The sequence below is a fragment of the Plectrocnemia conspersa genome, unplaced genomic scaffold (genome assembly GCF_051122295.1).
Source record: "Plectrocnemia conspersa isolate PC_06_02 unplaced genomic scaffold, ASM5112229v1 ptg000011l, whole genome shotgun sequence".
Classification (NCBI taxonomy): domain Eukaryota; kingdom Metazoa; phylum Arthropoda; class Insecta; order Trichoptera; family Polycentropodidae; genus Plectrocnemia; species Plectrocnemia conspersa.
In genome coordinates this window covers 23,480,792-23,505,000 of record NW_028277175.1, presented here as the reverse complement: position 1 = coordinate 23,505,000, position 24,209 = coordinate 23,480,792, and the positions used below count along the sequence as shown (strand labels likewise).

Here is a 24,209-nt window from a genome sequence, read left to right as displayed (position 1 = left end):
TACCGGCGGCTATCATTAGCTACGTGCGTTTGTGGAGATTGCTGGAAATTCGGAACAAATTACATGTCAATAGTATTTGTGTGTTATAAAATTATTCGCTGACTGATGCTTCTTTATTATATTTTATGTAGCTATGGATACTGTTGGTTCACTATCAATCTTGTATGTTATAAAATGTCGGCCTGCGGAAAATTACTCTGTACGCCGGCGTAGGTAAAACAAAATTTGAAGCACATTAGTCTAAAAATTTTACAAAAAGAAGAGAGCAAGTTTAGGTTAGTTTAGCTCTCGTCTTTTTTATACCCGTTACCGTAACTGTCAGGTTACAATGGAAGATTTTATAAAAAAAATAATAAATATTTTTTTGCCGACACTGATAGAAATCGTGACGCACAATCATCGTTTAAGATTTTTGTCCAGTTTATTTAACATTTGTTACGCTGTAAAATTATTCAGATAGTTTGTTGATTTTATAAGAGAACTTTCTTTTTCTCTTATTCCTCATTCTATATCTCTCTGATATATGCTAGATTATTATTTTTTTACAAATTACAAATGATTGTTTTGCTACAAATATAATATAACTCGATATATGTACAGTTGATCCCCCAATAACACGATAAACTGGGGATGTGCTATTTGGGTGCGTGTAGTTGGGGACTAAAAAATACTAAATACTAATTTTTTGCAATACGTACGTATGAATTAGGCACGCTAAAATATAAAGTAACAGGCACCCAAATAGCACGTCCTCAATTTACCGTGTTATTGGGGGGTCTACTATTTGTACAATTTTTAACATAAATTACGATTTTTGGGAAAATACTTTACTCAAAATACTCTTTATTAACATCAGAGAACGATATTTAATGCTGCATTTTAAAAATGTTAATCATTCGTTTTTCTATTCAAATTTAATCCAGAACTCAAAGATATATTTTTTATTGCTTATTTTAATCGTTCGCTGTAACCTGAAATGCGTAAGCCCAATGCGTTTCAACGAGGTAAATCTGTACTAAGTGGGTAAGTTAATCAGACAATGTGAATAAAATACTAAAAAGTAAATAAAAAAAAACACCAGGACGGTCTTTTATTTTTTTCCTCTCCCGCCATTTTTTTGTTATTTAAAAAATATATGTTTGAATATTAGTCATTCAAATGTTTACATAATAAAATATTGAAAAAATCAAATGATATTTAGTAAATATTCTTACTTTGTGAAAGTGTTTTATAATTCATAAAATCTTCCATACTGCATCCGTTTCAATATCTTGGACTTATAAAACGCGTGTCTGTGTTTCAGCTACTAATCGGTATGTTTTTAACCATTTTTTACATAAAGTCTTGGGTTTTAAATCGCAATGGGTGAACCATGGCGTTTATTAAATATTAGGTTTGTAGTATGTTTAAAATGTAAGCTGGTTCGAGTATCTGTTATAATTAAATTATAATTAATACTCTTTCATATTCTGTAGAACTACATGGCACACACAGTTTTTAAACACTTGCTTAGTGAATTTAAAACTGTTGTAATACATCGTTTATTATTGACAACGTAATCTCTAAGCGCATAAAGTGTTTTAGGATATACTGATTCTAATTAACTATCGCTAAAATCTGATAATATGATTTCAATATATTTATCTTTTATTACCAGCAAACGATTTCTCATATTGTTCACAATACTGGTAAGAAATTTACCTAAATTAATGGGGATAATTATTTTATTATCCATAAGGTGTATATCGATTTAAATTTCATTTTTTCTGTGGCGTTCTCAAACTAGTACGATTTTTTTCCCTTTTTTATTATTCATATTTTTTTCAGACGCATCAATTTATCATATACCTTTTTTAAGGACCTTCGAAAGAATCGGAAATTCAAATAAAACGCCATGTATTGAAGCGAGATCCATCAAAAATTGTATTGATGAAATTCGCCTAAAAATACCACAATACATTGCTTAGTCAACTTCACACCGAATATTGTCTACACTACATGAAAATGTCGAAACAATAACGAATATTTTTTTTAATAACAACTTATACAGTTCTATATGAACTTGCTTCCTATTTTACTCCCAAAACATGGCCAATTATTTTAATCTCTTGTCCTAAATCAAAAATACACTTTTAAGAGATTGACTATACATATATTGAAAACAATTTATCTATAAATTTCTGAAAATAATTGATACCTTGTACCTTCATAATTGAATATCCTATCAATAATTCTAGACAATGGCATAATATAATATTAGGATATATTTATAACATTCGTTAAGCAACACCAAATTTTTTTCTAAGTATAACATTTGTACCGTCGCCAGTAAAAGATTTTTTTGTAAATATCTATTGTCAAATCCATGCACATTATTTTATTAGCTGTTTGGTCGGACAATTCTATTAAATGTGGATCTGTGAATATATCGGTTTCACACTTTAAGTACACTATTCGAATTGTTTTTACTTGAGTGTAGCAGACTCACTTTTTTGATAATTTCTTGCTATAATCGAAATTGCATTTATTCTCTAATATGATTGATTATAATGGTTAAACTATGCGCATCCATTTATGTCACTTATCTGAAACATAATTTACTTGATACTTAATCAACGGGTCATTTTTAGCCGCGTGATTTTCGCGCAATACAGAATTACATAAATAAAATTATTTTATCAGTGGCTTGCTTCTTTCATCAATACTAAGATTAAAAAATAAACGGCCTTAAATCAGAAGAGCCGGAAATAAGGCCAGTTAAATATATGTTTTATTCCTTTTTTAGAACTAAAATGAAATTTCCGGTGACACTTTATGATCTTTATCTATAAATTATACAAATAAATAATTATTTTTCTATACCAGCAAAAATACATCATCGAGCAAGTAACTGATTTCGTTGTAGCCGCCAAATGGCAAAACGAGAGTTTGTCAACTTTTTATGCTTTATGCTCATGATATTTGTTATATAAAATTTTATACGAAATATTTCATAACAAAATATTTTTTAAATGTACTTGAGAAATAAATTTCCATTCCTGGCCCCACTACACCACTGCCTACAAGTAATTATTAACCACCAGACTTAAAGTCTGATAATCGGTGACTATATAATTAGCTATAATTTATTAGGTGCATTATAATTTATTAATAGATTTAAATTTCCAGTTCAGTCAATTTTTATTAAAAGCGAATTTTTAAAAATATTTTTTTTACACAGCTTTTGTGACTCGAACGCGTAATCTCTGAATTGCCAGTCTAGACCTTTTAACTACGCTATTTCGACCATAATATAGAACTGTTGACAAAACTAAGAACCTTAATTTAACTTATGTTCATGTAAGACGCTTCGATTAAATGCTTTCATAGGAAGTGGCCGATTTTTTATTTTACAATTTTATTATCAATTATCAAAATATACTCAATTTACATAAATAAATTTTGCTGTAATTCGAAAAATAAACAAATCCCTTGATTATAAAAATCTTTATCTTAAAGGTTGTAAATTTTGCAAATGCTATTATAATATCACTCTTATAATTGAATTTCGTATTTCTTTTCTAAGAAATATGTCTAAATGTTTTAAAGGTGATAATTTGTAGGAGAAAGGTCAGAGAAAAATAGGGGATGAGGCGAAAATTTGTTAAAATTTTTAAGTTGATAATAAAGTATAAGGTTTCGTATTATTATGGAGTTATATCGCTTCTAGTCTGTTTACAACATCAAATGTTTTGTAGTTATTTTTTTATTGTTTTATTCCCTAGAATATAATTCAATAAATAATCGCTTCAAATATCACTATACTTTTGACAGGTGCAAACTCTGTTTTAGAGTTTCTTTGCTGTCTAATCGTGTGTCCTAATTATTGTAGAGATTTTATTTTTTATTACAAGTAAAATGGTTTCCTATTTTTTTTTAGAATTAACTGCTTTTTGAACAGTTCGTGCGATATCCATTTGTCCATTTTTTATGGCATCCAGTTGTCGTTAACTGGTTGCACGAGAATCATCTTAGTTTGCTGTAATAGTTATTGGTGGATTAGCTTCAACAGAATATCTCAATATTTTTTATCAACAGTGTTCCAATGGATAATATTATCAGTAAAAAAATTGGAACCGACATCTTTGTCAAATATTAAGTTAATATTTAATTCTTTAACTTTTTGTCCATATCATAATGCATAGGATTAAAAAAAACGTGTTCGACTGCAATTAAAACAAATATATAGAACACAACATATTTTGTAAAGTAGATATTGTTATTTATTACAATGGTAATATTATAATTACGGTCCGTTTCCGACTAAGTTAAAATCGGCCAACACAATAGATTTTTTATTTGAATTTCTCTTGCTAAAAGAATCAGATTTTTAAGGTGAATATCGCCATTTTACAATGTCTTACAGTTTTCTTACGAACAGTACACTCGCCAAATCCCTAATTGATATTTCTTATGGCCTGGTTTGAACTTACAAAAAAGTAGACGTATGTCTTTTGTCGACACAAAAGCATAAGCCAAAAAAAGTTTGAAAAGAACACAACACCTTTCATGGAATAAATACAAAATATTTTTTACTAGGATTACAAACCTCTTGTTTCAATCACTGTCTGTTTCTTACTGAATAAAAATCAGCTACTTGATATGAAACAGCCTTATATATAAATCATTGTCATCTTCAATATTCTTTCTTTATTCAAACTAATTTAAATCTTTACCTTGAGTTTTAAAATATTGTGTTAAATAGCTCTCAGGGCATATTTGACAGATCTGTTTTCAATTCGAACATCTGCAATATTTCACTTTACTGTCATCATTGATTAAACGTCTTTCTTTTTTTCATAAAAAATACGCTAATTCTAATATTTATAAATATTATATATATAATATATAGTTTATTATTTGTAAAAATGAAATATTCAAAGCTAGGTTTATGTTGCTTACAGTAAATTGAACGATTTTGATATTTTTCTGAGAATTTGTCCTTATGTATTTTTAATAAATATTGCTTTTAGATAATGTTAAGCATGTTTGGATTTTTTCGTATAAGATAATTTGAGGCCTTCGGCGATTCGTAAAATTATCCGAGCTTTTGCTACGGGCAATAAAGAAAATGAGATATGTTTGTGGGATAATCAAACATAGACATGACTTATCGGTTAAGTGGAAATGGATTTGTACCGATGATTATACACGTAAGCATAGATAAAAATAGAATATTTATTATTTTATAAGGGCAAGATAAACAAAAATGTTTTATTATTTTCTCTTTTGGTGATAAAGTATACTAATAAAAATGATTTTTACGCATTTTAAAACTGCTGTACGAACAATTTATTACTTACGATATAATCTACATAACTTTAAAGATTTCGTTTGATTTAAATTGTGTGTTAAGCTTAACATAATAAAATGCGATTTTATCAACAAAAAAATATATTTACATACATTTTAATACAGCGTGAAAAATGTCTTATATAATTTATGTAGGTGGTACAATATAGCATTATTTTATATGCTGCACGAAAACCTAGGTTTAGTGAGTTGTTTTAATTAAAACAAACTTTATTTAATCTAAATAAGCTCAGTCGTTTTCAATTGCTTTATAATCCCAACGGGGTAATAGAGAAAACATTTTATTTAATAAAATACTACAATTTATATATTTAAATTTGTTTTTATAAAAATTCAAAATACCCGTTTTTAAGCAAAAGCATAATCAAGGTTATTAATATTTATTTTATCATTTAAATAACTCGTGTGCCGCAAAAAATACTGCAGTTATATTCAAAGTAATACCTATTCACTTTAAATACATTAAACTTGTGATCCTTTGAAATATTGTAGATACGTTAAAAATTTGGTGATTACTCAAAAAAATCCATACTAAAGAAGTCCTTGTAGCGAAGTAACTCTTGGAGCGTAGTAGTAGTCTTAGCGTCGATGTGTAGTGGAGTCAAGTGTGTATAATCTAGTTTTGTACCGCGTAATATACACCGTTGTGTGCGTATACCTTATATCCATTTCGCATGTTGGTGGGGGTAGTAGAAATGCGGCGTTATTTTAAACAGCTGCTAGGTTCATGAGTATAGTTCAATGTTTGGCGTGTTTCTAAACTGGTGTTGTGTATGGATCGCTACAAATATATAATTATAATTCAGATCGTTATCACAGATTAGATGTTCCTAATCTAATGGATCAATAAATAATTAAAATATTACACAATCAACAACTAAGTAGTTGTTGATTGTGTTAACACGGTTACATCTGTGATGTGATTTTGCATCAAAAGAATGACAATAAATAAATTTAAGATTTTATTTGAATATTTGTAAATGATTATGATTTTCGTTGCATAAAACACTTGAGTTGTTAAAGATGAACCTAATATTCACCTGAGGTTTGCCAAGTATTATTTTTTCTTTCCATTTTTAAAGAGCGACTATTTTATGTCGTAGACATCCTTTTCACGTCGCCTTCTTCCGCTACTATCGATCAGACTAGAGGGCCACATTATATTTTTTTAAATTCTCCAAATAGATGATAATTCAATTCGTCGCCTTAGCCAATTATGACGTTTCTCATGCAAATATGTTGTTGTTGTCGTCGAGAATTATGCTAATTCGTCATAAATCACCGGGTATTATTGCGGCGTCACGTGACTGAAGAACGTAAATCTACACTCTGGGCGGCCGTGGCGAAGAGAGAGGCAGTTTTAGGGTTCATGGGGTGGAATGGGTGCCTTAGGGGTAGAAATATGAAGCGTCCGTATCAATTTTTGTCGGATCGGCTGCGAAACGTTGCCGCGAAAGGCGCCATGTGCTGCCGCTTTCATTGTATGTCGTAAGTAATGTAGTGGCGAAACAATAAAGATGCGCTCAGCACTTTGGCCACCCTTTGGTCACATCACCTTCTTATCCTCTATTATATTATCTATGGTAGAAGAATTTTATTAACTTATCTGAGGTTTGTTGACTAAAGTAATGTCGTGTGGTATTTGTATTCCTTTGCTAGTATTCGCATACTGAGTTAAGCTACTGAGCTTTGATCGATCAATTTTCAGATAATAAAAAATATACACACGCTGCGGTAGTAATTTATTAAATTATTCAATGTTAGAAACATTGTTTAACGTTTGAATGATCATTGTCCTCGCTGCCGTCACACAAGTGTTGCCAGAGTACCGCCTAGTTTGTCACCAAATAAATCAGCCTTTCACAATACCCCCCTCTAGCAATTTATAATTGCAAAATTGAACTAGAAAGAGGAGACCTTGGTATTGATGAATGTGGGAATGTCGAGTTCACTGTCGTCAGATCGGATTTTAGGACCCCCATAATTTTAATTTCATTTTTGAGTCTTCTCTTATAAAACTGTGTTTATTATAATAAAAAATTTGTTTTGAAAAAATACTAAAAAATCACTGATATATTAATTCTTTATTTTATTTTAGTGCAATATCAGATAAAAAGTGCTTATTCAAGCTGCTTTATTTTCTTTGAGTAGTTGGTTTTTGTTGTCTAGCATTATTATTGTTGTCGCCAGAAGTTTTTCACTTGCTTTTATCAATTATTTATTATAAATTTTTATTTTTTCTATGAATATATTGTTTATGGAGCTATTCTCAAAAGTATAGTATCAAATGCACAATAATACATTTAATTCGTGGATGATCTGTGTTAGTATTCAATTTATGCAAAAATCAAATTCCTCTGTGCATTGTCTGAGAAAGTATGTTAGCTATTTTCTGCATGAAAAATATTGAATTTAATGGTTTTTGTAAGAGATTTGTTAATCATTTTCATAGAGTTTGTGCTGCTTCTCAAAATGATTATCAAAAGTCTGTCGAAGGCATTGTTTATGTCAGGTTTTGGGTATTTTATTGTTATGTATTTATTTCGTTTGCCTAATGCGTTACAATGAGGTTAGCACAATCAACAACTATTAAGTACGTATTGAGACACCATGCTGAAATAAAAGTCTGTAAAACTATTATTAGAGCTCGCAATCAATAGATTTCACTATGTACTACCTTGTTTCATTACATTGTATTTTTTTATCAGTGATATTATAAAATCTAGAAAAACCTAGTATGTAATGATCAATTGGAATTCAAATTATAGGATTATCACTAATTTTGTGCACTTAGACCAGGAACAGGGTACCCATTTTTATGCAAAGAGCCATTTGGAATTTATATAATCAAAATTCTCAACTACAAAATTATGTAACCCGTAACTTTTTACTAGCAAAAGTAATCATAGTCAAGGATATTAAAATAAAATCATTTTATATTTAAATTTTATTTTTTAACATAAAAAAATATTATTAGGAATTGATAAATTTATTAAAATTTAAGTCCTCCACACAGAATAGAAATTAAAAAAACAAGAGCTTATATAAGATTCGGGAGGAGTTTTTGCGATATAACATATCAATCAATCTATTAATATTTCATGACTAAAATTACAGTAAATTACACACTCTTAAATCACGAGTCAGTCGATCCATGTCACGTTTTCTAAAGCTGTGCTTCCAGATGGACAGTATGAATGACAATAATATACAATACTTAAGATAAAGCCATAATTGTCAATAAGTGGGACTCATTCTTGCAGCAGAAGTAAATTTGTATTTACTTTAAATATGCTAATAATATAAGTCAGTTTCACTGTTTAGTTACATATAATAATTGCGAGCTTTAATAATTGTTCTTAATTATTAAAAAATATATCACAGATACTCTAGCACAGTTTTAGTCTGATATTGTCACAATGTATACTCATAGTTTTTATAATTGCATTTAACTGTCGTCTGACGGATATTTTGAATAAAAAATACCATTAAAGTGAGAATTTAAGAGGTGGGTCATTGTGTGAGTAGTAATACATTCTTAAAACAACCAGAGCATATTCGATTTACATCGTAAAAATACTAACTACAAAACATAGTTTTTCAAAATAATATAATTTTATTTATATTGTTAAGTCACAAACTCAATTATAGTAAATCATATAAGTGCAGTAAAAAAATATTTTGTTAAATCCAAAGGGTTAAAAATATATTTTTTATGCTACAAAATAATAATACTTGATAGTGTGTCCGCATTGTATCTTTATATTTTCTATATCAATAGCACCATATTCTAAAGGCCTCTAGTAAGTGATGTAGTGGTGAGACAATAACTATGCGCTTGACACTTCAGCCACCCCCCGGTCACCCACTCCATTATATTAGATATCTATGGTGCGGTGTGGTAGACACACTTTTATTAAGTTGTCCTCTCGGGATGTTTATAAGGGAATAAGCCGCGGTCGCTTCTCTCTTTTTATGCTCTTTCATCCCTTGCGGCTATGGGGCTGCTCTTATGGAGATTGGACTTTCAACTATGCGGCTGCTGGGAACCGATACGACGACGTTTCAATTGGATCGACTTGTAATGTATCTAGGTGTGTTAGTGCATTTTTATTTAGGTTGACCGGCTCAGAACTTTTTTATTAAATTGTATTATAATATAATATAGCATTCATATTATTAATATATAGAATGTCTATGTTGTAGAATTCGGGCTGGACAGTTGATTATATTATATATGTATATATTAAAACTTTAATACATAATCACATCCATTTAATATACGTAAACTTATTTCATTTATATCATAGTATTATGTACCTAGCTCTTTGTATAAAATTTGAATATTAAACAGGTTTAAAAATAATGTATAAAATCACATTTTTTATATTTTACAATATTACAAAAATGTACCCTTAAAAGCCAATGACTAAATATATTCACTATTTTATTAAAATAGACCAGTCTGATCTTAAGTCATTCTTCTGATCTTAAAAGAATTCTCAATACCCAAATTCATTTACAAATTGTTTATTATTTATAGGGTCCTTTGATCTACAGTTTAAAGGTTATTCTAAAGGTTAAAATTCGTGTAGGTAGACGCTGTACAAGTTTGTAGTGAAGTATTCACATAAATATTATATATGGTTTAATGGACGTATAGTGTATGTTTTTGTATATTATATGTTTGAGTTTCTGCTACAAAACTGGTGGTTGTATAATGTAGACCATTTTATTAATTGTTAATTAATTTTCATTCAAAGCCACACTATTTATAAAACCTTTTAATAACTCAATAACCTCACGGGTTGAATTAATTAATTACTAAACAAATTTATTTAGTAATCAAAACACAATTACTCAATTTGGAATTATCCACAATTGAAATAATTGAACAAACAAATTAATGGATTAGTTTAATGCTCAAACACGATTACTAATCCCCTAATCAATTAAAGTTTTAATGTGAATATTTTATTGATATAATTTATAAATATTTAAAATCTTTACTAAATAGCAAGTGTTAATAAAAAATCATAATTGAAAAAAATACCATAGTTTGAAAGCAGATAGATTAATGAAAATTTTGCATTGAAAAGAAAAGTTTTAGTAACCAAATCGTTTTTTATATAACCTATAAATTGACAACTAATTCATGTTCTATTAAGATATATATATTTGATTATATTAAAAACATAAATTCAATAGTTGATTTTATACATTACTATCAATAACAAAAACGCTTGTTCTAAAAAAAATACTAAGAAAAAATGTTTTATCTTTAAAAATATATTTTTTTACTTAAATCTTTAATTACTTATCTATATGTAATTAAATAGGTACTATGGATTATTGTCTAGCATAATCAAGCATAAAATGCATTTAAAAAAGATTTTTAAGTATTTTTAGAAAATATTTTTGAAACATTTTTTTTACAAAAACATATAAATTGCTATTATTATATAATAGATATTTTATTAATTAAATAATATATTAAAATCACAATATATGCAACTAGTATACAATATAATGCCGTTCTTTATTATTTAAATTGTCAATAATGTACGAAAACAACAGTAGAATTTTCCGGCTCAGTATGGAACAAAGTGTTCGGCAATATGCCACAGTTCGATCCAATTCAGCATCCCTAATGGGAATATCGTATATCACACGGACGTGAGAGTACACTTGAGACAGTAGACTATAGTAAGCCTCCAAATTACAATATGTACAAACGATTATTATTATTTTAATAAAACACAATTATAAAATATCAAGTGAAAGCCTTATCCATAGGTATTGTAATAACACTCATTATATTTTTTAGTCACTAGATCTCAAAATAAAGCTTACATCAGTTCTTATGGTCAATACTGTATATGTCACACTTAAACTGAAAATAAAAGTTTTGTAAAAATATTTAATTTTTATTCGTTGATATTGATTTAAATCAATTTTCCGCTATGCGATGATGCGTTCTGTACGATATGTTAGTTCTTAGCGTTCTCAATTATGACTCCATTGTCTGGAATTCTAGTAAAGCGAAGTACATATTATTGTTAAAAATAATTTAAAAAAATCTGAGATATCTCTATAATATATACGGTCGTATTCTAGTGTCTTTTTACTAGGAGCGTTGAGATACAATTTATTGAATTTTATGAATAACGTCTACTTAATCAAGTAAACTAAAAAAACAGGGCGTTGTCGATAACTCGTCAATGATAACTTCCGGCTACGAGCCTAAAAGTGCCCTAGAGAGTCGCGATCGCGTTCCTTATTCTTACACGTTGCGGCCAGGACGTTAGCGCTTGAGCACACTCTTCTTGCACGAGCCATCTAGCTTCTAAACGAGTTTTTGGCGATATTTATAAGAAGCTGAAAAAATCATATAATTATTTAATAATATATAAAATTATCAAAAAATTCTATTACACTAAAATGAATCAAATATTGAAATCTTTATTATAAAAAAATATAGTGATGTTCTGAAGGTGCTTTTTTCTATTTTTAAATAAAACTTTTCTGGACTTTTCCTCATATTTCTTGTAATAAGTATAAATAAATTAGTAAATCCATAATCGAACATTGTATCTAGTTAGTTTTTATCTACTTTTTACGCATTTTGTAGACTAGGATGATACTACAAAATAGGGGCTGTTTTCCGCGCATCCCCTTTGCACATGTTCGACCCTCACTCCCCATCGAAAACCTCCCATTACCACCCACCGCCCGGTTGGAATTTGACAGTTCTTTGTTTGAAAGTTGGCTGTGGGAATTAATCTCGGTCGGCGGAAAAAAGGCGTTATTGTTGTTCGTTTCGACGTTTGATTTAACGATTTGTGGAAATGTATTGCAATAAATATCAATTTGAATGAAAGGGTTGTGTTTTGCTTTTTTAAAACAAAGAAAAAATCACAGGCGTGAAACGCTTTGAAGTTTAAAATGCTACAATTTAAATATGAAGTAAATATATTATAAGAGTAAAATATTTCATCATATAACATATTTTACAGATTCACTGCTTTAAAATGGCATATGTTATTAATAAAACAGTAAATAAATGATATATACTTTTATGTAGGAATACATTATTATCAATAAAAATATTATATATGTCCCATAAGAGGATATTATGTTTGTCATTTAATGATAAGTGTAACTTTCTTTGCCTTCAAAAGACCATTAAAAGTAAATCTTACTTAATGATTCGGTTTGCTAAAATGTAAGCTAAAAAGGAGCGTAAAAAATATTTTCTGCTATACCGTTGGAGAATTATTATATTTATAAAAAAAATGATCAAAGGCGTTCTTTCGCCGTGTTTATAATTATTTACAGTTACATGGATTCGCGAATTACATTATGTGCCATTTCATTATTATTTACCTTTTATTTTTTTGATCCATAAGCAGCTAAAGGTTATTGTATTTAATCTACGAATTACGTGGCTTAAGTACACTTATATTATTTATTATTAATTCAAGTGAAAATTTGGTGTGCTCTTTTCAATTTAAAACTAGAAAGTAAATATATAATTTAGTGTAATATTACAATGTACATAATATATAGATAGTTTTATCATAAAGGGTTATTTTAAAAATATTTATTTAGAATCAATCTTATTTACTATAAAATTAGATTATTTTAAATAATAGTTAAGTTGTATTTTAAAATTAAATACATTTTTTTTTCTTTCTATGAATTTTATTGATTCGATTGAATCTTCTAAACATTATAGTAATTTCTTAAAGTTATCGATTTGCTCTTTCGACATTATTAATTTTTCTGGTCATTAAGCAGAGCTGTCTTTGGAATACGGTGGATGCTAAAGCTTCACTTAACGATGATAAGCAATTTCGTGTTACAGCATCATATTATATTTACAATTAGTTCGTCTTTGAAAAACTACTTTTGCCAGTCTTCGTTTTTTAGTTTTCAGCACTGGATCTTAGCTGGTAGCCTGTGTTTTTTTTTATATATTTTCATAGTATTGTCTTAAAAACGGAAATATTGTCTAATCTGTATCATTTATAAAGGGACAACTTTTATTTCCTTTAACGATTAAAAAAATCAAGTATTGATACTGAGCAAGCAATGTATAATTTTATATCCTAGAGCAAACAATGTCTGAAAAAAAGTAGATGTGGAAGCATATCTCAATCTAGGCCTATAATGATTAGCAATGTTGTAGAATTATCATATTTGTAAGTTAGCTTTTACAAAGAGCTTCAGCTAGTCGTCAAAGTTTTGAGTTGTAGACTTCGACTGATAACGTGCGGCGCTTTAAAAATTTTTTTTTAGCATATTCATTTTTCTACGTTCTACCAAAAAGTCGTGAAAATTTTAATTTTGTCTGACCTTTAAATTTATTTATTATTTTTTAACGACTATAAATATAAATAATCAGTGGATGCTAAAGCATCTCTTAACTTAGCTCTATGCTGATTTGCAAAATAGTTATTCTCGTTTTTGATAATCTGCTTCTATTAGACGTATAAGTTATGTACAGTAGATTTAAGCTATTATTTAAGGATCCTTTCAAGTAGTTTCTAGTGCATAACTTATTCTATACTCTACCAAATATACAGCATTATCATAATGACAAAAACACTGTCTGACTCATAGATTTGCTTACTGAAATTTGTGTATGCATTATTTTCGTTGTTTTATATATTAATTTTAATATTTAAAACAACAACAAAACTGAGCGAGCAATGTCTTTGAAATACGGTAGAAGCTGAAGCATCTCTGAAATTAAATCTACGATGGTTATCAGTGTCATTCTGTAAAAGCATATTCTATAAAGGATTTTCTTTAACTTAAGTTTAACCGTTTCTTTCAACGCTCGAAGTATTTCATAGTATACATCATGATCCTCTCTTATAGGCTTGTGAGTGTTGGATAATTTCCTGATTTTTTTAATAGTGGTTAAAGAAGAATCCCTTAATCTTTTGAGGAATATCGCCGTACATGTACGGTTGTCGATCTTTCACTATGTTAAGGTACCCCAGATAGAATAACTGTATAAATAATAAATAAAAATATTATAATCATATATTATTTTATAAATGCAATATAAAATAAAAGTAAATAAATACGTAAAATTAACTCACTAATCAAAGGGTTAGTGTTCTTCACTAAAATTCACATGATCACTCAGATTAAAATATATCACTCTAGAATATTAGTAGCATCAACACATTATATAGTATCATAAGATCCAGAACAAATTTTCTTGTATGTTAAAGATATTCCAAGGGTACGCGTCAGTATCCTTTAGATCGATGTTCTGCGCAATATACACATAACAAACAAACGGAGCACATAATGTTTATTAACACATAAAGTGTATATATCTAGTGCTTATATTGTAAGCATTTTGCCTACATCAGCATTCGTCCTTAGCTTATTTTGCGTCGACTATGGAGCACTCAACAGCCGAATCGAATTATTCAGTAATAAATTTTTCGCACTGTAGTTTTTATAGTCGGCCGACAGAGAGAGATGTAGAGGAACTATAATAATAAAAGGGGAATATGAGGCTACTCGTGGCGGTCATAATTCTTCGCCGAAGGGCGAAAGGGAGACATTTTTTTTGAAGCCTTGAAGATGCTTAAGCATAAACTTAATTTAATTTGAAACGTCGCGGCGACATTTCTTTGAACTGTCGGATAGACTAAATAAAAGTAATCTAGTCGTCTTTGGGTTAAACGCGAAAACTTTGAGGGTTAATGACAAACGTCTCGCTACGGTCTTTGTGTGTTGTATATTATGTAATCCCGGAAATCCAATAAAAGTGTCATTGTTTCTTATTATGGGCAGTCTTGCCTTAAGCGCATTATCATCCACGTACACACATGGTTGTATAATATAATAATAACATAATAAAGGAAAGATGAGAAACGGTTATGAAAGACGTTAGATAGAATGAACGTTGCTCTATTAATATATAAACTGTAATTAATTAATAATAGTAGAATTATTTTTGAAGATCACCTGTTGAGCTAAATTTTCTGATTTATAGATATTTGATCAAATCTGTATCAATAATTTATTGATACATAATATATATGTATGTCATTATCAAGTTCATTAGAAACATATTTATTTGTTTTAAAAATTTTATATAGTGGTAAGATACTTATCGGTCTGTAGGAGGCAATGTCATCTGGTTCTCTTCCTGATTTCAGTCAAATTAAAATTTGAGCAATCTTCCGTTTGTTTTGAAAAGTAGTTTAATCTAATTACTGTGATAAATAATAAAACAAATAAATAATGTTTTTATCATCATTAATAATTTATTAAAAAATACCTGCAGAAGGCTTCTTTTTGATATATTCACATTAAAAACAATAAACACAACAGTTCATATATAATATATACACTTTGCTAAGTCTATGATGAAATTTTAGCAGGCAATTTACGATTAAGTTCGAGGTCGTTCTATAAATATAGGAAAGCTTAAAATAGAGGATTATATTTTGAATTCCGATATATCGAGAGCTTCTAATGCTATATAAGCATATATGCTGTTTTATTTTTTTATACATGTATTTACTGTCATTTAATAAAATAAAACGATTAAAAATATATTTAATACAATTTTAAAAACGTAAAATATTGAAATGAAACTGATTTTGCTAACGAACCACAGATCATTCATCCGTTTTTAAGCAGAGATCAACTCAATAAATTTCTGAGAGCTTAAAAAAGGCATGAATTTTGTAACTCTTTGAGTTGAACTATCATGAATACGTTTATTTTTCACAGTTGGTAAATTATTTCCTCAATCAGGAGTGTCGTTTTCCGTTGTCTTCGTTGATAAGACTCATTAAATATTTTCCGGTCGTGCATCGTGTTCGATGTCGTGCAAAGTTTTTTCTGTCGTTATTTTACCCTATCTCGCCGGGCTGATAAATGCCGCCCATTATTTAATTCCTGAGGGTTTCTCTTTATCTTTAAGCCGGTTGTGTGTGCGTGTGTGGGTTCCGATCCAGATATAGTTCCGGGCAAAACAACCTTTGTTTCGCAGGAAAACCCTCGGGTTTTTATTTGCATTAGGCAAATTTCAATTGGTATTGAAGAAAATACACGTTCGGAATAATTTGGAAAGGTAATCTATTATCGGAAAGGCAAACAATGTATCGACCGTTTACAAGAATTAAACTGAATGTGAAAGGTACATTTAAAAGTCACCCTAATATATGTTCAATGTTGAACATATATTTAATTTAAATGTAGAATTTAACGCTGATGCTTATGATTTTTTTGTAAAAAAAATCTGTTATGTGTGGTAAATTATAGAATTTATTAAAAAATAACTGTTTTTTGAGAAGTTATTCTGATGAAATACCATTTATATTGCATTTTTACAGATATGTAATTAGTGTTTCTTCTTGAGAATTTCCCGAAAAAAGTTCCTATTTATCGACTTATTTGTTAAAACTGCAATTCGTGCGAATATTTTTAAATGTTTTACAACCGTTGTAATAGAAAGGGTGGGTCCGTGCCAGATGCTAAAAAATATTCATGCATTTTTGGAAGATTTTAATAGAGGTCAAAATTATTTAAATGGCAAAAAAATATTTACGTTTTTCTCAAGTACTCTAATCAGCATTATTTTTGTTATAATCAAAGTTTAGTGTAAAAACTACATTGTTAATAATAAAAAAATTGCTTCGCGTAGTAAAAGATTGCAAAATGTGATTTATTTACGATATTATATTATATTGCTAAAATCATATACATATAACTAATATTTCTTATATTCATATCAAAATTTCTCGAACACTGAAAAACATGTTTATATATATATATATTTTTTTGATTCCTTGTTTTGCTTTTTTATTAGATTGTTTTGTGTTGTTATTTATTTTAAGGAGTGTTGTTGCACAAACTTATATTTTTTGTTGCACGAATTTATACTGAAAGATTTGGTGGGGGTACTGTTTGTCAGGGAACTGAGGCGAATGTAAGAAAAACAAATTTTCTACTGGCGATATTAACCTTGAATGTCAGCCCTGTGAAAGAACTCTCTCTGCTGTTGTTGAATAAACTGTTTATCCACAAAAAATTGCTCAAAAACTTTGAGGTTTTATATGACATCTGAATGCTATAAAAAAAGTAAAAAATAGACAAATGACTTGCAAGTTTCAAAGTCCGTTCTCCGTTAGTTCTCAAAAACTATAGAAAAAAATATACTTTTAGACAATTATTACCTGCAATGAAAGATATATTATTTACGATAGCCAAATGTATCAGGAGAATAGTTTAAAAGTAAAGAGGCATCGAAACATGATCCAAACCAAATTTGTACCCAAAAAAAAGTTTAGTGACAATGTGATCGTTTTGTGATATTGTAGAAAAATTAAAACCACACATTAAAAATTACCCACTTTACTTCTGATGTTGTTAAATAAACATAGAGCGATATTGCTTTATGATAATACGAGACCTTATTAATTAAACTAGGATTATTTTTTTTTATCCATGATATTTCTCTAGCCTTTCTTTTTATTATTATTACTTTTTTAACCATTAGATTATTTATTATTTTCAATGCAAAATCAAATAATTTTATTATAAATAAAATAATAATTGCTTTTTAAGAATAAGATCAATAAATGAGTGGTATAAGTCACTATTAATCTGATCGCATATGAACTTTTGTAGTGCAAATATATCTCGATTAGAAACGCGAAGGTTTGCAATACATATAATTATTTGGTTACCCTACAAATTTAACAAGGCTAGGATTAAAAATATGAATTATATGATATAATTATTAAAATTTTAATAAAAATTCAGTCAGTTTTTACTCTTTCGCTTGTCAATTTTTTACCAAAGGATTATTCATTTGACAGTCGCGGCTTTAGCAATAATATGTTATTTTATTAATCTGCAAAGCGATCGTAAAATTTTAAAATGTGAATGTAGCCAGTTCTTTGTAATCGTGGATCAGTCAAAAACATGCAATTTTTTTGATGAGCTTTGCCATATTTAAATTGACCAATTTTCGTAGTCGTTTTTAAAAAAAAAACAATATACTTTTGCTCACCCAGTCTCATACCTGGCTAGCAGTGTTCATCGTAGCACAATTTTCTTTGTTGCAAAATATTCTGCGGGTCCGCTACGCTGCGGTTACGTAACTGCGATGTTTTGCATAGCGGCGTAGCGGCGTAGCACCTCCGTAGAGTCCAGTAGCGATCGTCAACCGAGGCCGTCGAACTACCTCGACACAATTTAATATTATTGTTGTTGAAACGACCGGAAGCGAGATCGCCACCGGCGGAAGTATGTAAACACGGGCGTCGGAAACTCGCGCGCCCCCCAATCCGTCCCAGAGAATTTATTCACAATCAGATACAGCAGGTCACGTTGAATTTTCACATTTCCGCCGAGAACAGGACACAAACGTAACACGTAGTCATCGTAGCCACGTTCTTTTTGGCCCTCGCTATGTGAACAAAGTGCGTGTAACGAGAGACAGGGTAGCGACTTGTTATATTTGATTAATTAATGTAATGTTTGATCACTTTAAATTAGTCCATTAGCATGGCTAAAAACTTTTGATATCTCTGGCATCTAATAAAAAGGTAGAGATATGCTAAAGCGCTTAGATACATATAATACGCAACGATTTATGTGTTTTTTTAAAAAAGCTTTAAAGATGCTGCTTGATTTTTGGATAACCACTTGATTGTTGTCGTTCAACATTCATTCTCATATTCGGTTATGAAATGATCGAGAAAAGGCAACTTAGCTTCAAGATCCAGAAGCTCATGGAAGATGTGGATATCTGCAAACTTTTTGTGGATATCTGCTAACCCATACATCTTGTCTTCAGGCCTTCCCAATCTTCTTTGATAGATGAATTAGACTGGTTTAGTTTCTCAGCCATCTGAAGGACAGTTTGAGTAGGATTTGCTTTCAATGATTGAAACGATTTTTATGTACGAATTTTAATATAAATTAACCACGATCGAATTATTAACTTGACTGAAATAAAATCTTTACGTCTTAAAACAACACGTTTGGTGCACAAATTTGTGACGCACGCCACTTTTTGAAATTAGCGTTAAACGATAATGAAGAGTTGGGCTTTCCAACATTTTGTTTCGAATTTTACGTACTTCGGTCATAGTAGACACACTAATAAACATTTTTCAAAATACATTTTTTGAGCGACACTAGTTACTCGGATATATTGAGAGAAAAAACGACTACTAGATAGTATAAACAAATATTTTACGAATATTTGATCAATTATTCGAATATAGTTCAACTTTGGATGAATTATTAATTCATGTAACATACAATTTTATATCAAAAAAATTTATGCCATCCAAAATTTTTTTCATTGGAATGTCGAGTTTAAATTTGTAGTTCTTAGGTATTAACGATCAAATGACGACTGACTGTTTGAAAAAGATTTCGGGACTTGCGTAAAAATGTTAATCTTACTTTTTTCATTGTTTGTACGATAACATTTATTCATAAAATATATTATAAAAGCTTTTATTTTGACATGTGGTTTACCAAATGACACGCCTGCTTCACTGGGCACTGGATTTATAAATTAAACTTTTTGCTTTCGGTTATAATAGGCTGGGATACGGATCTCTAGAGCCGCGTTGATGTGAAAAAATTCTTCTTCAAACTGCCGGTATAAATATTACACAACACAGATATATAAGAACTCTGTTTTTGAGTGCCACCTAATTGCCAGTGCTTTCATTCATAAGTAGTGTTCAAAGTACCGTTTGAAAGAACCATACTTTGAATTTTAGATAGCATTTTCTCGTTGGTGAATTTCGTTGCTCACTTTGACCCTTTATGGGCAACTTTAAGCGTGGGTTAGTAAGGGTTAAATTTTATGAAATACTTACATGAATATTATAAAAGCTATTATTAAATATGCAAGCTGTGGTAAAAAAGAACCATCAAATGATACATAGATTATGCTATATGTTGTTACATTTGTAATCTATTGTAGTTGAACTTTATTTTTAATTTTATATTGTTCTAGTAACAAAACGAGCGCTCCTAATTTGATGACTGGGTTCTGAATGTAAATACACACCCACAAGTCTGTTTTTATTTTCGTTTTTCAGAGCACAAACAAAATTCTCCCCCTGATATTGATCACTACGCTCAGATTCACTTTTGTTATTGTTCTGTTTGTAACGTCTAGGCTCTGCCGCTTTTCAACAAGTACCGGTCGGGTTTTTTTGCTTAGAACTTTTGGCGCTTACACGAAAAGTTTGCGAGCGCTTGGCCGCTGTCTGACTGTATTGGTCAATTCGTTTGGTTTATGCATGGATTTTTATGGGAATTGTTTGTGCATATTATATGCGGTACTGTGCCATGGGACTTTGGAAAAAACAAAATCGAAACGACCACCATTTTCCAACATTTCCAACCAATTTAAAAACATTCTCTGATCCTATCAAGATATCTTTTGGTTTGAAGGCTTTTACAGTGACTAATTAATCAGATATAATATAAAAGAAATATTATGTAAATATAATATACATAAATTGATTTTTTCAAAATAAAACAATTAGTTTAAAATCCAGTTAAAATACTTTATTATAAATTTATTTATAAAAAAGTATTTATTTTTATCATTCAACGTGAAATATTTATTTTTATATTGATATTTATTTTTTAAGTTCTCCTATTGCTCAAAATTCAGTTGAAATGTATTTCTATCAACTCATAATATTATTATAAAAAGTTTAATATAAACACTAGATAACCGATCGTTCATACTGCGAATCGGCACGATTTTATTGCTCTTAAATTTTCACAAGTGATATTAATTTTTAAAGCTGTCCTTTTACTAAAAATTTAGTTTAGATGTACTTCTTTCGATTCGTAATATTGTCAAAAAAAAAGTGTAGTATATACACTAGATAACAGATCGTTCACACTGCGACTGCTACTGCATGATTTTATCGCTTTTGACATGGATTTTTTACTTCTCAGAAGTGATAAATATTTTGTAAACTCTCCTATTGCTCAAGATTCGGTTTAGATGTACTTATTTCATAATATTATCTTCAATTGCTATTTTGATTATATCGTCTAATAATTTAGCTTAGGAAAAGTCGTAAGTTATCTATTCAGTTGCTACACGCTCAATTCCTTCCAATATTACAAAAAAAAATATAATATAACATACGCAATTATTAAAAAACATTAACAATGTAACACATAGGTTTCAAAATATAAAAAGGTACTTTATGATTAAAATAAAATTATTAATAAAAATTCACTGATAGCACAATATTTTCGTAACTGTAACTTCCTTTTGAGAATTTGGAAAAAATGTGACATTGCATTGTCATTGAATAGATTCAAGGCTCGGACTGCTACAGCTTTACTCGGGTGGTGCTTTTCCACGAAATTTTGCACCGTTTCCCAAAGTTCACAAATATCCCTAATCTCATTTAATGTGAGAGGTTTTTCAACCTCTTTCTCCTCCTCCTCAGACGAGATCTCCAATGTTTCTCTTGATGTAGATATATTAGCTCTATCGTCCCAATTTACCTCTAGTCACACGTTCTTCTCCAACGACACAATTTGTCAATTATTTTTTCAAGCAAAATTTATACTTATCTTAGCAACCCCACCTCATGCTTTATCAATGATCTTGAGACAGTTTACAGTGAGAAACTGATCCAAAAGTCCCTAAGGGTAAGATTTGTTCCTTCGGTAATTTTGATGCATTGGTATAAAGCTTTTCAAAGTTCAAAATTACTTGCTGATTCATGGGTAGCAGTAATGAAGTAGTGTCAAGTCAAATTTTATTTTAAAAATATCGTATTGCTGAGTTACTCGCAATCCGATGTTCCACAGTATTAGCGTTATAAAGCAATTAGGTTAAATGTCGTTTTTCAATTTATATTTAAAATTTTTGGAAGATAAGTGATAATAATTAATTTATTTTTAAATAATCACTAGTTTGTTTGATACATAGTAAATTATTACATAAAAAAAAAAATTATATGCATAAAAAAAAATATATTATTAATAATTTGAACCGGTAAAAATTATCTGTTTTATTGTTTGCCATTGTTACTCATTTTCTTAGTATTGCCTGTTCCATTACTTTTTAATTTATTTACAAAAGCAACATAAAATATATGTATATATTTATACTTGGCAGAAAAAAATCTAGCGTAGTCCCATTTAAGTCCCTCACAAAGAGCTTTACGCCCCCTTTGAGAAACACTGGCCTACGTGTTTGCGTTCGTTGTCCCATATAGCGGACGGTGCGGAAACATTCAAAACTCGATGAGGGTCCCATTCTTGTTAAAGGGCAACAATGAATGGAGAATAGGTTTCAGAATCGCGGAACTTATTCAATTTTCCTGAATGACAGCATTTTAGATAAAGCATTTTTCATTATCACCTCCCCTCTTACACTCCATCAGTCGATCATATAATATTTATTATTTTAATATAATTAAGCAGTGCACATATACGAGTACAAAGCTATCAAAGAGCTTTTCCTGCTATCTTTTGTTGCTAAGCTCGACTGAGACTTGACTATGCCCTTTGATCCCTTTCGCTAAGCCCTAGACGCTTTAGTTCGCGTGTAGGCATTGTTTAAATAATTAACTTTGCGTTTGATACAATAGATAAATTAATAACAACTTTTTGGGCATTTAAAAAATTATGTAAAATATTGTTTTTAATTTTGTAATACGCAGAACGGCTATAAAGCTTTTTTCTAATTTATATAATTGCTACTCAAATACTTTAATGAACCAGATCATACAATTAAAAATTTTAATGGTAGTTTATACCATTTATTAGAATATGCAATCTATGGAACAATTCATACTTTTGTACCCATTAAAAATACTATGTCGATACTAAAAATACTATATAGCAGAGAAGAATAATATAACTGATTTATTTGTTATGATTAGTACAAACGCTGTTTTGTCACTGTTTCTATTGTACTATCCATAATAAGTTTTGTTTACTCGTATAGTGTAACGTCAGATCCTGATATTTTTAGATCTTAACGTATGTATTTATTTGAACATATATATTACTGTATGTCAATACAGTTTATATTATTTATGAATGAAGAAACTTTGTTACTGTTTTATTTTACTCGTAAGATATGCCCTTTATATCGAACCCTTTGCTTTATGTACTATTAAACGTGCGCAAATACATGTAAGGTTGTGTTTGTTTTGCGAGAACCGTTTGAGTTTAGTCCGGATACGTTTTTGTTTGTTTTAATAATAAACAAAAATTTTACAACGAAATCTGTAAGTTATTACGCGTGCTTTGAAAGTATTTTTAATTAAAAGGGATGTAGAATAACAGAGAAAATATTATTATTATATTTCTTCAAGTAGTTCAATATTCAAAAACCCATATATTATTTAAATTTTATATATTTATATTATCATTACTAAAGTATAGAAATTTTAATTTAAAAAAAATATTATTACTTATCAACACATTTGCTTTAACAAAAAATGTTCCGAAATTTTCGATAAGGCGTCGACGATGCTCGGCTGTGTAATGCGAAGCGATTGACACTTCAATATTGTTAGGCGATTCGCGTTCTGTACGATACGCCAGCTCGTAGCGTTTTCTAATACATCTTCATATATTTGTTTTTTATTTAAAGTTGTTTAAGCTCTACATTGCTTATAGATTTTTTTTAAATAAATTTGCAAAAAAATAGCTATAGTTTTTTTTAACAAAATTATCGTAGTTATCTTTGTAATATATTGCTTTCATTAGTGTTTTGATAAAGCCCATTTTTATGCGTGTCCTTTGCAGCAAATTAAAATTATTTTAGTTATAATGCTGTTAATGTATAA

General features: G+C 29.3%; 1 protein-coding gene across 7 annotated transcripts in view; it reads left to right on the top strand.

Moving 5' to 3' along the window:
- LOC148230041 (cytotoxic granule associated RNA binding protein TIA1) overlaps positions 1-24,209 on the top strand; it is a 235,738-nt gene that overhangs the window by 116,914 nt on the left and 94,615 nt on the right. The window lies entirely within an intron of this gene.